Source organism: Aphelocoma coerulescens, chromosome 7 (genome assembly GCF_041296385.1).
Source record: "Aphelocoma coerulescens isolate FSJ_1873_10779 chromosome 7, UR_Acoe_1.0, whole genome shotgun sequence".
NCBI classification, from domain to species: Eukaryota; Metazoa; Chordata; class Aves; order Passeriformes; family Corvidae; genus Aphelocoma; species Aphelocoma coerulescens.
The window spans coordinates 31,237,802-31,251,923 of record NC_091021.1 but is presented as its reverse complement, the minus strand read 5'-3'; the positions used below and the strand labels follow the sequence as shown (position 1 = coordinate 31,251,923).

The 14,122-nt window shown below is 38.3% G+C and overlaps 1 long non-coding RNA gene across 2 annotated transcripts; it reads right to left on the bottom strand.

Moving 5' to 3' along the window:
* Positions 1-1,058: 1,058 nt before the first annotated feature.
* Positions 1,059-12,096, bottom strand: LOC138113178 (uncharacterized). 2 transcript variants are annotated; one of them, XR_011152031.1, is made up of 6 exons: positions 11,810-12,096; positions 6,825-7,101; positions 6,443-6,734; positions 5,648-5,840; positions 2,163-2,218; positions 1,059-1,452 (listed from the first exon to the last, which is right to left on the bottom strand). It is a non-coding gene; the product is annotated as an uncharacterized lncRNA (long non-coding RNA). The 2 variants fall into 2 exon arrangements; XR_011152032.1 differs by having other exon boundaries at positions 6,825-7,001.
* Between the last annotated feature and the right edge of the window lie 2,026 nt (positions 12,097-14,122).

Sequence of the window (14,122 nt, the reverse complement as noted above, 5' to 3'; positions counted from 1 at the left end):
AGATCACTTAGCCAATAAATTGCCTTTTTTATTTGAGGATCTTTGAAGTATCCTCCCAGGAGGGACTATCTCAAAGCTAGCTTTAGTTAGTAGCATTGGGTTGTTAATGGCTTCCGAATGTACCTTCCCTATTTTCTAATCTTACTGTAGCCTCTTACTTTCCCTAATTGTTTTGTTATTTCTTCACTTTGTGTTTGAAGAGCAGACTTAAAGCTGTGAAAAGTGGGAGTTTTGTGTAAACACAAGGTGATATGTGACATTATTTCAGGCTTGCCATGATCTGTTCCCCGTTTGTCACACAGACTCATGTTAGTTTGTCTGCAGCATTGTGAATTTTAGGAAAAGATTTCAGTCCTGCCTGGAAATCTCTGTGCCATCAACTCATTGGACATCTGGTTTCAATTTACAATGCATCTGCCTGAGGGTACATAGCACCCCCAGAGTAAATAATAATAATAATGTTAATAATAATAATAACAATATCTATAATATAGTAATAATAGATGTAAATGAAGTACATGTTCTTGTGTTTCCAATGTGAGAGAAAACAAATTAGAAAATGAATTGCCTGGAGGTTTGCATTTACATTGCACGGATGGTTTACATTTTAAGCAACATGAAAACAGACTGCCTTCAAGGAAGACCATGAATATTTTGGGAAGATTTATTTAAACCAAAGGTTTGAGGAAATGTTAAAACCAGATGAATTCTATATACAATAAAAGTGCTAGATCAAGGAATTTAGTTCAACATCAACTGTGTGTCTGAATATATGAGTAAAATCTATATTTCAAGTCAGGGATGGGTAAATGTCTGCAACCCAACAGGAAAGCAAAATGTTTTCTGATGCTAAGTGCAGATGTTCACCTAAGAAGGTTAAAAGAAGATGGCTCAATGGAATTGCATGGGTTGGGGAATTTTTAGACTCTCCAGTATTCCCAGTTTAATCTGTCTTGGAGAAAGCAAAATCTTTCACAGTAAAATATTAATTTGAATAAAGCTTTCAAAGAAAGTGAGATGGATAAATTAGTGATGGCACCGGTGGCCATTAACTCACTCATATTTTGTAATAATAACCTTTATTTTTATTCCAAAAAAAAAAAGAGAAGCAGCTTCAAGACAGACTGCACAAGTCTGTTGACTGCATCTTTCACCCAGCTGTCAGAAGTTTGGGTTCAAGGCGCTCCTCCAAAGCAGACACAATTGCAACTTGAACCTCCAGGTCTTATCTCCTGGGCCCTGTCTACCCAGCTATTAAATATTCATTCAGGTGTATGTTTTTCTTCTTCTTCTTCTTGTTTTTCAAAGAGAGCTTCAGGGGGGTCTCAAGGTCTTCATGCAGACATTGATGTAGAAACCTCACAGGTAAAATTCCAAATTCACTGCAAGGCTGAGAGCAGCAGCAGAAGCTGCAATAGGAACAATTCCAACGCTGCAGGTGACTGGAAGTCACTGGAAGGAGAACACAAAATTTGGTGAACAACAAATGCCTTTGGATGTCCTGGCTTAGTTAGTTGAGCATTGCCTTAGAAGATGGTCAGGGAAAAGTGACATGAGGTGCTGCTGCTCAGAATAACCCCTCTGCTGTGGGACATGAGCCAGTACATAAAATGAGACCTTAATTAGCACTGTGGTGAATGAGCATGATTGTGCTTTTATGCAGCTTACACCTAGATATGTATGCATGTGAAAAGGAAGAAAAAAATACGTTATTTCCACAGAAATATACTAAAGGGAAAATTTAGGAAAGGAAATCAACATGGAATGTGTTTAAAGAAATACTGACAGAACCAAGGATAGTGTACACATTTCCCTGCCAAATACAATTACAGAGCAGGAAAGCTACCAGGGAAGAAACAGTCAAAATCCAAGTTTCAAACATGTATTCAAGCAACAAAAATTATAATTTGAAAATTAAACTTTTTTGCCAGTTGAAGCAAAGAAGGAAAAGTTTCTGGAAGGTGAGAATATATGGCTCCATGTCTGAGAACCACAAGAAATTAGAAAAAAAAGGACCTAGAGGCTGAAATTAATTATTTGAGTGCTTCAGAACAGAAAAAGAGCACTTTCAAAAATGAAAACATGAATAAGCATAGAAGGGGAATGGGAACCAGAATAGCATTTAATGTTATTTACCAACAAATTGAAAGATTAATACCTACATTAGCCTGTACCTTGCACATGTCATCAGGTTTAGGCAGCATCAGAGACAAAAGACCTGAAAACAGGGAGCATGAACAGTAAAAATAAAAAATAGCCATAACCCAGTCAAATATTTAACTAATTTTAGGGAAATTTAGACCAAACATTAATTCTTCTGGAAATGAAACGTGAAATAGATGTGCTCTAGGTGGATTTAGTATTTGGCCAGGTAGCTAGTAATAATGGCCAGTTTAAACATACAAAAAAAGCTCTGAAGATAATGGTGTACACCCTGAACTACTTTATCTTCAAGAAAAGCAGAGGAGGAAATAAATGCAAATAAGTGTGTGTTTTATTCCCCCTTACAAAAACTTATACAAGAGGAGACATGGGAAGATCAATGGATATCTGTGATACCGACTTTAAAAAGTCATCACAGGACCCAATTAAAGACACCTGTAAGTCTGGGTTGCATTTTTGTGTGTGAATGGGACCTGTGGAGGAGACAGAAGCATGGAAGAGGTTTAAAGGTCCCAGTCTCACCATGGCACAGTTCTGCAACAGAACCACAGTTGTGGTAAGGGGCTGGTGTTATGTTCATGCTGAAAACTGAAATTAGGCAGCCAAGGCCTGGCAGAGGTGTATGACAGGCTCTGGGTAGATCTCACAAAAATGAGGAAATCAGACAGTATTCTGCCAGCTGAGATTCCACTTCTTTACAAAATAATTTACTTTAGAAGGTACAAATTAAAGTGTGTATTCACTCCTCTGGGATCCGAATTTGCTGTAAATTTCTGAGGAAAATTATTTCGGCATAACTATGGACAGCTCAGTAAAGACATCTGCTCAAATTCAACATGTAGCAGCAGTCAAAATTGTAAATTAGATGTTAGGCTGCATTAAGAACTGAATGGCTGCAATACAGGAAATATGGTACCATTTATAAATCTGTGAAACAGACCTGGAGACTCAGAGCTTTCGGTTTGTTCTCTTGATCTCAAACAAAGAAAAGAAAGAAAGAAAAACCAGAAATCTGAGGTGGCAACAAGGGGTCATAAGAGTTACAATGAGGAAACATTTAACATCGAAGTCCTTAGGAAAGAGGATCTAATTTCTAAAGAGGAAAAAATAAGCATGCAGGTAAAGGTAGAAACATATGCTGTGGTGGAAGCTGAAAGGGAAATCAGATATTCTTACACTGCTCTTTTGTACAGAACCATTTCTGTGGTATTTGAACAAGCACAGGTTTTTATAATTCTACTTGGTCTTGGAGATCAGCTAAAGCTGCTGACATGAGATCTGGAGTTTCAAATGCTTTTGGTCATTCAGTGTTTGCAGCAGGAGGTAATGTTTCAGGAAAACTTTGATTCTTCTCACTTTTAACACTTTTCACGTTTCTAGGGACATTTGCAAAAGGCTCATTTGTATAAGTTCAAAAACTCTCTTTAATTAAAAAGCCATCTTTGTGAATGCAAATGAATACATCAAAAACTCTCAGAAGTCCACACAACTAATAATTAATCTAGATTTCAAGGACTCTCTAACACTATTACATCATGAATACCTCCCTTATTCAAGAATGGGCATCCTTCTAGCAATTAAAAGAAAAATTTAGAAGATAATTAGACACAATTCTCATCACAATATTTTACACAGGTATATGATTTTGAAATTAGGTCAAGGGAGGGAGGGAAAATGGTGATTCATTACAGAGGCTCCAAGAAGCAGAATTACCCCATCATAACTTCTAAGTAATCTGTTTTTCTAAGTTGTCAGTGTAACAAATTACCATTGTTAATAAATTAGGAAGCCAGAGAACACCTTACAGTGTATGAGTAAACTGGGTGCAGTCTGACATCTGTCTTTATCAAAAAAATTGCCAATAAAATTGTTGAAAAGTTTATATATTACAAAATCTGCAGGCTGTATATTGCTAATATACCGTGGTCATGGGCCGTACAGAAAAAAGATGATTACTCCATTAATGTTGCACTTGCACAACAGCAGTGACAGAATAAACCTGGGATGCCAAAGCAATTATGCCAAAATATATCAGCCCTTGCACTCCCTGAAATAATAGGGGAAGGGATGGATGTGATTTATTTTAATGGACCAGCAGAGATAATAAAGAATTGCTTAATGTCTTTCTTCACAGATTTAGATCTTTACGATAAGGTTTTTATGAAATGGAATATGTAACCCAAATAAAGTGAAATCAGATTTAATGACATTTCCTGTCAATAGCATAGTTTGGAGTTTTTTCCTTCATTCTGGGTGATGTTCACACAGCCTTTTTTTCATAAGTGTTAGATGCTACTGTACTTGGATGGTTCTCTGAGCAATCAACAGTTATTTTCTATAACTGAGAGTATGGTCTGGTGCAAGACAATGTCCAATAGCTCAGACAGGGCTCAGGAGTACTGATATCCCAAGTCTGACATTGGTTTTGTTACTGATTTGCTGTTTAACCTTAGAAGTAGCACGTGAGGGAGTATTAAATAGGTGTTAGTAGTACCAAGAACACAGAGTTTCTCACAGCTTTAATTAATGTCTATGAAGAGCCTGAAAAAAGACCTCATGAAGCCTGGAAGGCTTTCTAGACATCCAAAGTATTATTGTTTAAATAGTCTGAAGCTTTAACAGCATTTCAAGCAAAGTTGAGTACACACAGATAATAAAATTTCATTTATGTTTTAATATTCAGAAATTTCAAATAAAAAGTTTCTAAGATTAATATTTTTATGACCATCCAATCGAATGTGCTCATAAGCATATATTTACTGCATTTTGTCATTTTATCTGTAAACAGTGCATCAAAATTTTGGGGAAAAAATAATTTCCTGTTCTCTATATATTCCTCTGATGGTCGTGCTGCTGAGCATTCAAGAGATTTTAGCAGAAACTCGATAGGATGCTTTTTGTGTGAGCAGCTCAAAGATCAGTAGGGCAACCTAGTATGTGACAAGATGAATATTAAATCTGCTAGTGCCAAGTGTCCCATTTCCCAGCACTGATCTGAAACTGTTTCTGATACTTTTCTGAAGAAATATTTTAAAATCTCTCTTGAGATCTGGTCTGGCAGCTGAGGTCAGTGAGAACATTCCCAAGTGACTTACCAGAGCTGAGTTGGTAGTGGCAGAAGCCTCATCCCTGCAAACATTAAAGGCTAGGTTGGACAGGGCTCTGAACAACCTGTTGGAATTACAGATGTCTCTGCTCATAGCAGGGGGCTTGGACTAGATGACCTTTAAAGGTCTCTTCCAGCCCAAATTATTCCATGGTTCTGTTTTCAAACACTTGGCAAAGACTGGCTAATTAATATTCTGAAACCCTTGGCAGCAGAGCCATTCATGTCTTTGAAGAACTAGTGCTGTTCCCCTAAACAGAGTTTGTATAGTAGGAATTCTTGTGCTGTTCTAGAAATCCTTCTCTCATTCATCTCTGCCTTCTCTGATATGCCCTCCAACTGATCCCTGTCAAGTCAGAGACAAAATGTTCCACCAACCTCTGTTCCCAAGCTTCTGCTTTCGAACCAAACATACACGATTTCTGATGGGTGCTGTTTTGCCTGCTTTTGTTTTGAGAGGTTCTCTATTGAAGCCCATTAACAGTGAGGAGAATATCTTCAGAGAATTCACTGGGTGTCACAGGTGGCAGGTTCTGTTGCTCAGAACTCAGCAGGCATCCAAGCTGTCAGTCTGTATGAGCAAAGAAACTGAAAAAAATCAGGTAGGTTTCTGGAAGTTATCGTTGTCCATTACTTCAAATGATTAATACAAGTAGTAGTATAGAAACAAACAGCTGAAACAACAGCAAGCTTCATCCCAAACACACTCAGGTTTTATGATTTGAAGGAAAAGCAAGCATTGAAGGGGATTTCACTGACATTGTTCATGGGTATTTTTGTGTCTGTTTGAGATGAAGGAAATAACAGAGCAATGGGAGAAGAGGAAAACAGCAGACTCAGAAGGATGTTAGAGTCCAGAGGGCAAGCCAACAGCATGAGTGTTCAGGACCAGTGCTGGATCAATGAGGTGATGAAGAAGTTGGTGTTGGCTGGACAAAATGTTATTGAGGCCCGAGGTGTAACAGCTGCCCTTCATTCCAGAGAGCTGTAAAGAAGCACTTCCAGTCACTTATGAAACTATAGCAGTCTCCAAATCAAAGCCAAGAAACATGTCATCACCCAAAAAGCACAGGCAAGTGCCTGGCCATTGAGGAATATTTGGTAGAGTGAGGAGAGGGAAGCAGAGGACATACAGACATGGGGCAGAAGTCCAGAAAGAGTGAGATTACTCACCAGAGTTGTGATGGTGATGTGGGCTGGAGGCATGGGCGAAGGAGAGATCTCCTACTATTTGATTTTTTGGGTGTTCAGGAATATTAAACTTTATCAGCCTTCAAAAGTATGCAAATTTGGATGGAAGATGCTCCCCCTGCATTCAGTTTTTCCTTCTCTCTAGAAAAATCTCTTTTTTTTTGTTTTACCCAGCTGCTTGAATCCAAAGGAGGAACCATGTGCATTATTCCGAGAAAACTGTCTGCGTGCTCATCTTTTCCATGCTCTTGATCTAACAAGGCATCCTATGAGACTGAACACAGAGGGTGCAGAATTATGAATCAGCATGATACCCCACTCTGGTATATTATAGAAGAACTGCAGAGACTCACAGCAAACTTACAGACCCACAAATAGTTTTTTCACATATGTAAATCTTCTCTCTTCTTGAAAATCATGAACCTGAGCAATCTGTAGAAAGGGTCCAGTGAAGTCCGTTGCTCATTTTCAGCAGGAAGCAGGATGGTCCAAATGGAAACAAAAAAGTCTGTAACTAAGTTGTCCCCAAGAGATTTTCTTCCTGCAAGTACAGAGGCAGAGGAAAAGCCTGTAGAAGGCATTGCAGTAATGAAAATCTCATGTCCCTGTTGCTCCTCTGTGCTCCACTCCAGCATCTCAACCTGTGGCATAAAAGATTTCATTATCAAAACCTTTAGCTATCTTTTTTTTATTTTTTCCTAGGAGTCTGAGAAAGTTTTCTGGGAAATTCTGAGCAGAGTTCTGTGGGATTTGGATCAGGCACTCAGGGAGAGGACTGAGGAGAAAATCTTGGTGGTTTCAGTGTAAAAGTATGAGGGTGGTAGTCAGAACAGCCAGGAAATGAAATGGGGTAATGATGCACCTAATAACTTACTGAAAATTCTGCAACAGGGAATAGAGCCAAAATCTCAGTAGAGATGTGAGTCTTTATTTCAAAACAGAGCAAGAAGCCTCTTGGCATACTTCCCAAAAGCAAGGTGTGCAGCTGAAAGGATTATTTCCAAACAATTCCATTCCAGAAGTACAGATTGAATGGAGATTATCACGGCTACCCCCAGGGCATGACTAACCAGGACTGGTGAGGTAGATCAAGCTGGTGAACTCTCTAAAGACTGATGTTTCAATAACATATTGTGTGATAAGGGCCAGATCCTCAGCTGATGTTGGCAAGGGCAGCGCTGAAGACATCAGTGGAGTTGTATCATTTTATGCCATGGGAGAACCTGGCCTGTGGAATGCACACAGAGATGATTCATGGTTTAATACCAGGTAACACAAGGCTCTGTCAGGAAGACTTTAAACTAATAAACTGTGATAATCTAATCTTGTTAGCTCAAATACAAACCACAAAAGCTCAGATTAAGTCAGTATGGGCTATATCTTCCCAGCCCTTTAGGAGGAAAAAGGCATTAATTTACCACCTGGTTACAAGGTGAGGGTCACACAGAAAGAACAAAAGTCTCTCAATATATACAAATTTTGTAATCTAGAAGTTTGGAATAATGACTCAACTGTCAAGAACTATTTGTAGGAAAGTTATAATCAGGGGATATGAAGAAATAGTCATTATTCCTCAGCTCAGAAAGCTTACAGGGTTTGCAAAATAGGATAGAAGTTTTGCCGAAATATTGCTATTGTTCAGGCTCTGATACACTGACATTTCTAATATTGCTCCATTCACTTTTTCATTTTACATCTATTTGTACAAGCTTGGAAGTCAATGCCACAAGTCAGTCTGTACTTATTTGGGTGCAACCAAAATCCCAGGATACTTGACCTCTTCCTTTTGTGTAATCCTATATTGCACAAGAATCCCTGTCCTCCCAACTTCAGTATCTAAAATTTGGGGTGACTTTCCCAATAGCTTTCTCAGACTATTATTTCTGAGATATATCTCAGATAGTGGAAGATTATCTTTCTTTATTGTGAGAGTAATTTTTTTGGAAGTCAATCCTAACTCAGCTGTTGGTGGAAAGATTTCTGTTTCGAAGACCATTTGAACAGATTATTAAAATATATTATTTCAAATTCTTTCTGATAAACCCTTAAATGAGCAAGATAATAGGCATAAAATTGATAAAAGATATCTGGGAAAAGGAGTGAAATAAGATATTCTGCAGATGGCTAACAGAAGGCAAAGGGATAGTAGGGAGGTGTAGGTTTTGCTTAGACATTACGAAAAATTTTTTTAATTTTTAACTAAGATTAAAATAATTTAAAAATCACTCCTCTGTTATTTTGGACTTATCTATAACCAAGTGTGTAAAAATTCAAAGTAACTGCATATGACAATGGCTGTTGATGAGGCTTTTAGGCAGATGCCATATTCCACTGAAGCTAATGAGCGCCCTTTGCTTGATCTCATTTGGCTTTGGGATGCTCCACTTACCTTTTAATCAAAATCTTGCAGTCATAATTGAGCTGTCTTGGTATTGGAAGTATTAAAGGTGTGTCAAGACACTCTCTTACTAATCCAGGAAGGGACAGTCTTTCCTGAATCCCAGAGACACTTAATGGTTTATGGGACATGACTTTACTCTAGGTGTCATCTTTTAAATAGCAAGTAAAATTAAGGTCTGGCCATTTGTGATTATAAAAGATCATTAATTTCATTAAGAATTGAGGTGCTCAATTCCCTTGCATCTAATTGAATTGTGCTTAAGTTACATTTCTTTGTTTTTCTATTATTTCCTGCAAAAGAGTGATTTGTTCTGATATTTAACCTGGAGTTTAAATGATGGGACATAGTATCTGTAAAATGGACAGCCTTAAGCCCACATACACATCTTTGACAGCACTTAATTATAGTGTTTCTTTGATGTCCCTTTTTTGTTCCTTGTGATTGTACTGGCTTAATAATGCATCCATGATATAGGATATATTATGTATATGCACATACATCCCTACATAACATCAAATTCATCATATGTTCATCATTCATTAAGAATTAGACCAGATAACCAGTGTGGGAACAGTCTTTGCTCCTCACATAGAAAGATGCATCTGTTTTATTCTTTGAAAATCCTGATAATCAACATCTGAACTGAAACAAATAGGCCCCAAGTTAAGGGACACCAAGCTGTCAAAAAATTTCTCAGCAATGATTTGTGAGTGTCTAAGTAAGGAATAAAAATTGTTCATAAATAACTGATAATTGTAAATAATTCTTTTCATATGCTATTTCAGCTTCAATAATAATGAAAAAATATTTTTAGGCACGTTAGAAAACTGTTGTGAAAGATTTTTTTTAAATAACTACTACTTCTAGGAAGAAGCACGTATTCAAATGTGTTCAATTTTTGAACATGTAACCTTTGTGTCAGTGAATGCAGTGATACAGAATGGAGTGATGCAGCAACCCCAGCTCCTGTGAGCCAAAGGGACCCCTTGCATGAGTGAGGACTGCTCCTTCAGGCCCTCAGTGGCACAGTTTAGTAACCTGAGTCCTTTATATTGTATCCAGGGAAGTGTAGAGTATGTGCAGGTGTGCTCCTACAAGGTGAAAAAAGCAGGAAAAGTCCTGACAAGGTAAAATCAGAGATAAAATTGGGAGTTCTCTTCTGATTTGTGCAGTCATTAGATATCTTAATTTTATCATGGAATATGCAAGCATACACTGTTTTTAATTGCAGATTAACTGACTGCCCTGTCTTTGATTTTGACTTTTAAAAACTGGAAGAAAAGTATATGCTATTATCCACAGAATCAGCAAAAATATTTAGACTTTAGGTTGAATTCTGGATTGTTATGTGTAGAGATAATTTTTTTCTGTGGTTACCAACAACTCTTCTGCATTTAAAGTGATTAAATCACTCACAATCAATTTGTTATCCAAATTTTGAACTCCTTCCTCAATACAGACTCTAAGGAGTCAAGATGAGTTTGGATTTAATGATAACTGAATAAAGGCAGGGCACACAAAATTCATCATAGGATTTGTTCTTGTTTGAGGAAATGCACATCTTACTCAAGGATTTCTCCTCAAAGGAATATCGATTGCCAGTGACATTCTTAAAAGCGTTAGTCAGAAAGAGAGGAGTTTTTGCTATGATTTTCTAAATAAATATCTGGTTTACTTCAAATGCCTGACACCAAGATGGAGATGGTTATAATAAAAAATAGATCTTAGAGAGTGGACTGCAAGATGCCTGTTTGTAGTGTTTATAAGCGTATTTGATTTCACACTGCTCTTTTCCTTAAGCTATATCATGAACAGCTTAACTGCCTGCAATGATGAGTTCCTCTCAGAGCTCTCTGCTGGATTCCAGCAAGTCCAGTACTTGGTGCAGTGGCCTCTGCTCACCCACACTGCTCAGGCAGCTGTTTCTCCAGTGTGTGACTTGGTTGCCACAAGGCTGCACTACCTCTCCTAACCATCTTGCTTCTTTTAAAACAATTAATAATGTATTTCTAAGTATCTCACTAAGTTGCACTTCTGCAAGGTTTACAGGTTCAGATTCCTGTTAGACTTCACATGCAACTTCATCTTCCTCAAATATTCCATTTCCATGCCTGTTTGGATTGTGTCAGTGCTCTGGTAGTATTCATAAGCAAATATGATTGTAATTTAGGCCTCCTCTTGTCAATGATGCATGAGAGATTTACAAGCATTAATACAAGTTAGGATGTAAATCCCTCGCTCAACAATAGCAGAGAATAACCCCCTTCATATAGATTCTGACGACCTATGAACCAAGGGTCAAGTAGGCCGTGCCACAAATTATCTGACAGCAACAGATGCCAAAGTCTTGGGAGGAGAAAAAAATAATGAAAAAAATAATAAACAAAATGAGGACTAGCAAATGCTCGTTTTCACAAAGAAATGGTTCATTTTCACAAAGAAAAAGCAATTGCAGCTATTCCTATAACTTCATGCATCAGCCACTGACATAGCCACAAATTATAAGAAGCAAAACAAAGATTCCTTCTTGCCTGGCAGCAAACTTCCTTCTTTCTCCAAAAATATGCAAAAGTAGCTCCAAAATAAATAGTCATCACAATTAATTACCTACCCAAACTGAGGGCTGTGCAATAAATCTTTAAAGTTTTCAAGTGTGCTTCCAGTATAAGGGAATGTTTGGAGAGTCAAGCAGCAGAAACCACAAAGTATGTCAATTCTGAGAATAAATGATGTTTTCATAACTCTGAGATAATCAGATTAGTTCTCCACTCCTTTGCCTCAAGTTTTATACCTGCCTAACTCCATTGATTTCAGTAAGGGTTTAATCTATGCCACATCAGGTCTGTATCAGTCCTACATCAATTGTAAATTGATTTACACCAGTTGTAAGTTAGAGGAGGAACACACTCAGTTACTTCACAGGCCTTACGGTTTGTTCTCACACCTACCTTTGCAGTTTATGCTGAAATCTCGTGCTATTACTTTTGGCTGTTGTAGGTTTCTCTGTGGTCCCACAGGTGTGTGAGGTCCTATGCATGCAGGGAAGACGTACAGCTCTGAACCAGGGGACTGCAGAAAACTTCAGCTTTTATTTTCTAATCTCATTAAAGGCACTTCCATTTTTTTTTTTAACTGGACACTTGTTTTGCCCAGGTAGTGATGAAAGTCCCAAATCTTGCATTGATTTTTGCACTTGTGAAATCTGTCTGTGGAAACAGCACTTGACATGATAGGAAGCCCAAGCAGAAGTCCTGGTGGAATTAGGGCTGTGTTAAGGATGGAAAGGAAAAGAAGCAAAAGTATCATTTCCAAAGCAAAGATTTTACAAATTAGCACCCTCATTTGTGTGAGGAATGTCCCCAGAATCTGCATTTTGCTCGATATAACAGTAACAGTTTCAGGTTTTAATTAAGTGAAATGACTTTGAATTACCTGGGTGGACCAGGCCCATCATTAGCAGATTCATCAATTCACGCTAAGGATACCTCAAAAAAGAGCATAAGAAACCTCAGGATTCATATCTATTCCATAATTTGTTGAAAATTTGAACATTAATGAAAGTATGAGCAGCATGAGAAGATATTGAAAAGATGCAAGGGGTTGTGGGTCGTCATTTTTTTGAAGATGATTCATTTGGCAAAGACTTTCTGTGAAATTGCAAGTGGCAAAGGAGGGTCTAGTTCCTGAGCTGCCAGACGAGCAGTGAAACTCAGTAGCATTTGTCACTGGTGTCTAAACCCTTTTCTTTGTGTTGCAATCCCCTGTGGAGGGACTTTGGATAATATGACCCCACTGGATGTGCCTTCCTCTCAATCTCCAAGTCTAAAATTCTATTAACTCAGGTCTGACTCTGAGTCTGTTTTGTCAACCCCAGAACAAACACCTTTGTTTCATGCTATGTTAAATGCAGTGTTAATTAAAAGATCGTAATCATTGCTCCTGTTCCCCCATGAAACCCTGAGAAGAGAAAAGGTGATCTGTGCCTGCCCTCTGTGTAATATATGCCTGTAACTGAGGGGATACCTATCTTGCCTGGCTATTGCTCAGAATCACAGTTCATCAGCTTGGATCACGAGCAGGGCAGAGACACCAGCCTGGGGTGGGGCAGAGGCATAAACCAAAGGGCAGAATGCACTGTAGGGAATAACAGGGGCCAAAGCAACAGGGATACAGGAGCAAACACTGCGTGATGAAAAACCATTTGTGAGGTTTTAAAGTAAAAATGAGTGCATCTCGTTAAATCTGTTTGCAGACATCTATACAACAACTGAAGATGTCATATCCCATTTCATTTTAGCCTTTTTGTTCTCGCAGCTGCCATCAGCCTTGTTTTCCCTGCAGACGCTCTTGCAAACAAGATGTCAGATCTCGAGGGGATTTCTGTTTCAGAACAAAAAATTGCAAATAAATGGAGGACTGTAAAATGTTTCAGTGGAAGGGAAATGAATAAATTACTGGGGCTCTGACCTGCTACTGTTTTTTGTTTGTATTTGTTCGGAGATTAGCGGCAGGGGAAGCTGGAAATTATTCTGCACAGGCATTATATTTCATGCAAGATAACACACATTTAAAATTATGCCATCATCTTTCTTGTACTAATGTGAAGTTAATTGAAAGGCCCATTTTTTTCTTCTAGTTTTGAAAGGGATGGATAAAATCTGCACTAGGTCCACAGTGTTGCTGGAAACTTGAATGGAGTTCGTAAGTCCTGTGGTTGCCCTGGAAAACATGACAGTGGCCCATTTGTACCTGAACCAACAGCAGGCTTTTTTTGTGGCAGGAGAAGGTCTCCAGTATGGAAGAGCCTTTACAGAGGTGTTTCATATGCTGTGCATATTTACAGATACCGTGGAGAACGCAGCAGGAGCAGCCAGTGAATCACCACCAGGTTTATGTGCAGTAACACAGATGTTGAAATGCTGCTGGCCATGTTCACTTAGCCAATTTGGGTACAACCTGAAAAGATATTGCTTCCATACAGTTTTGCAGAAACAGACATTTGGTTGCACAGGCTTAATGTTTTTGACTCTCCCAGTATTTTATTGAATGAGGAGTGTGAACATGAGTCTGATTCCCTCTTTATTTTCAAGGGAGGGAAAAAATATATGTTGTTAAAACTGTTTAGAAGTCCCTCTCCAAAGCAAACCCATTGGTATCAATCCATTTGAAGGGATGAGTAAAAACACCCATTTTGAACAATTGAGAGGATTCCACGAATTGCATGTATGCCTCATCTGACACAAACACTTCTTTTTCCTGGA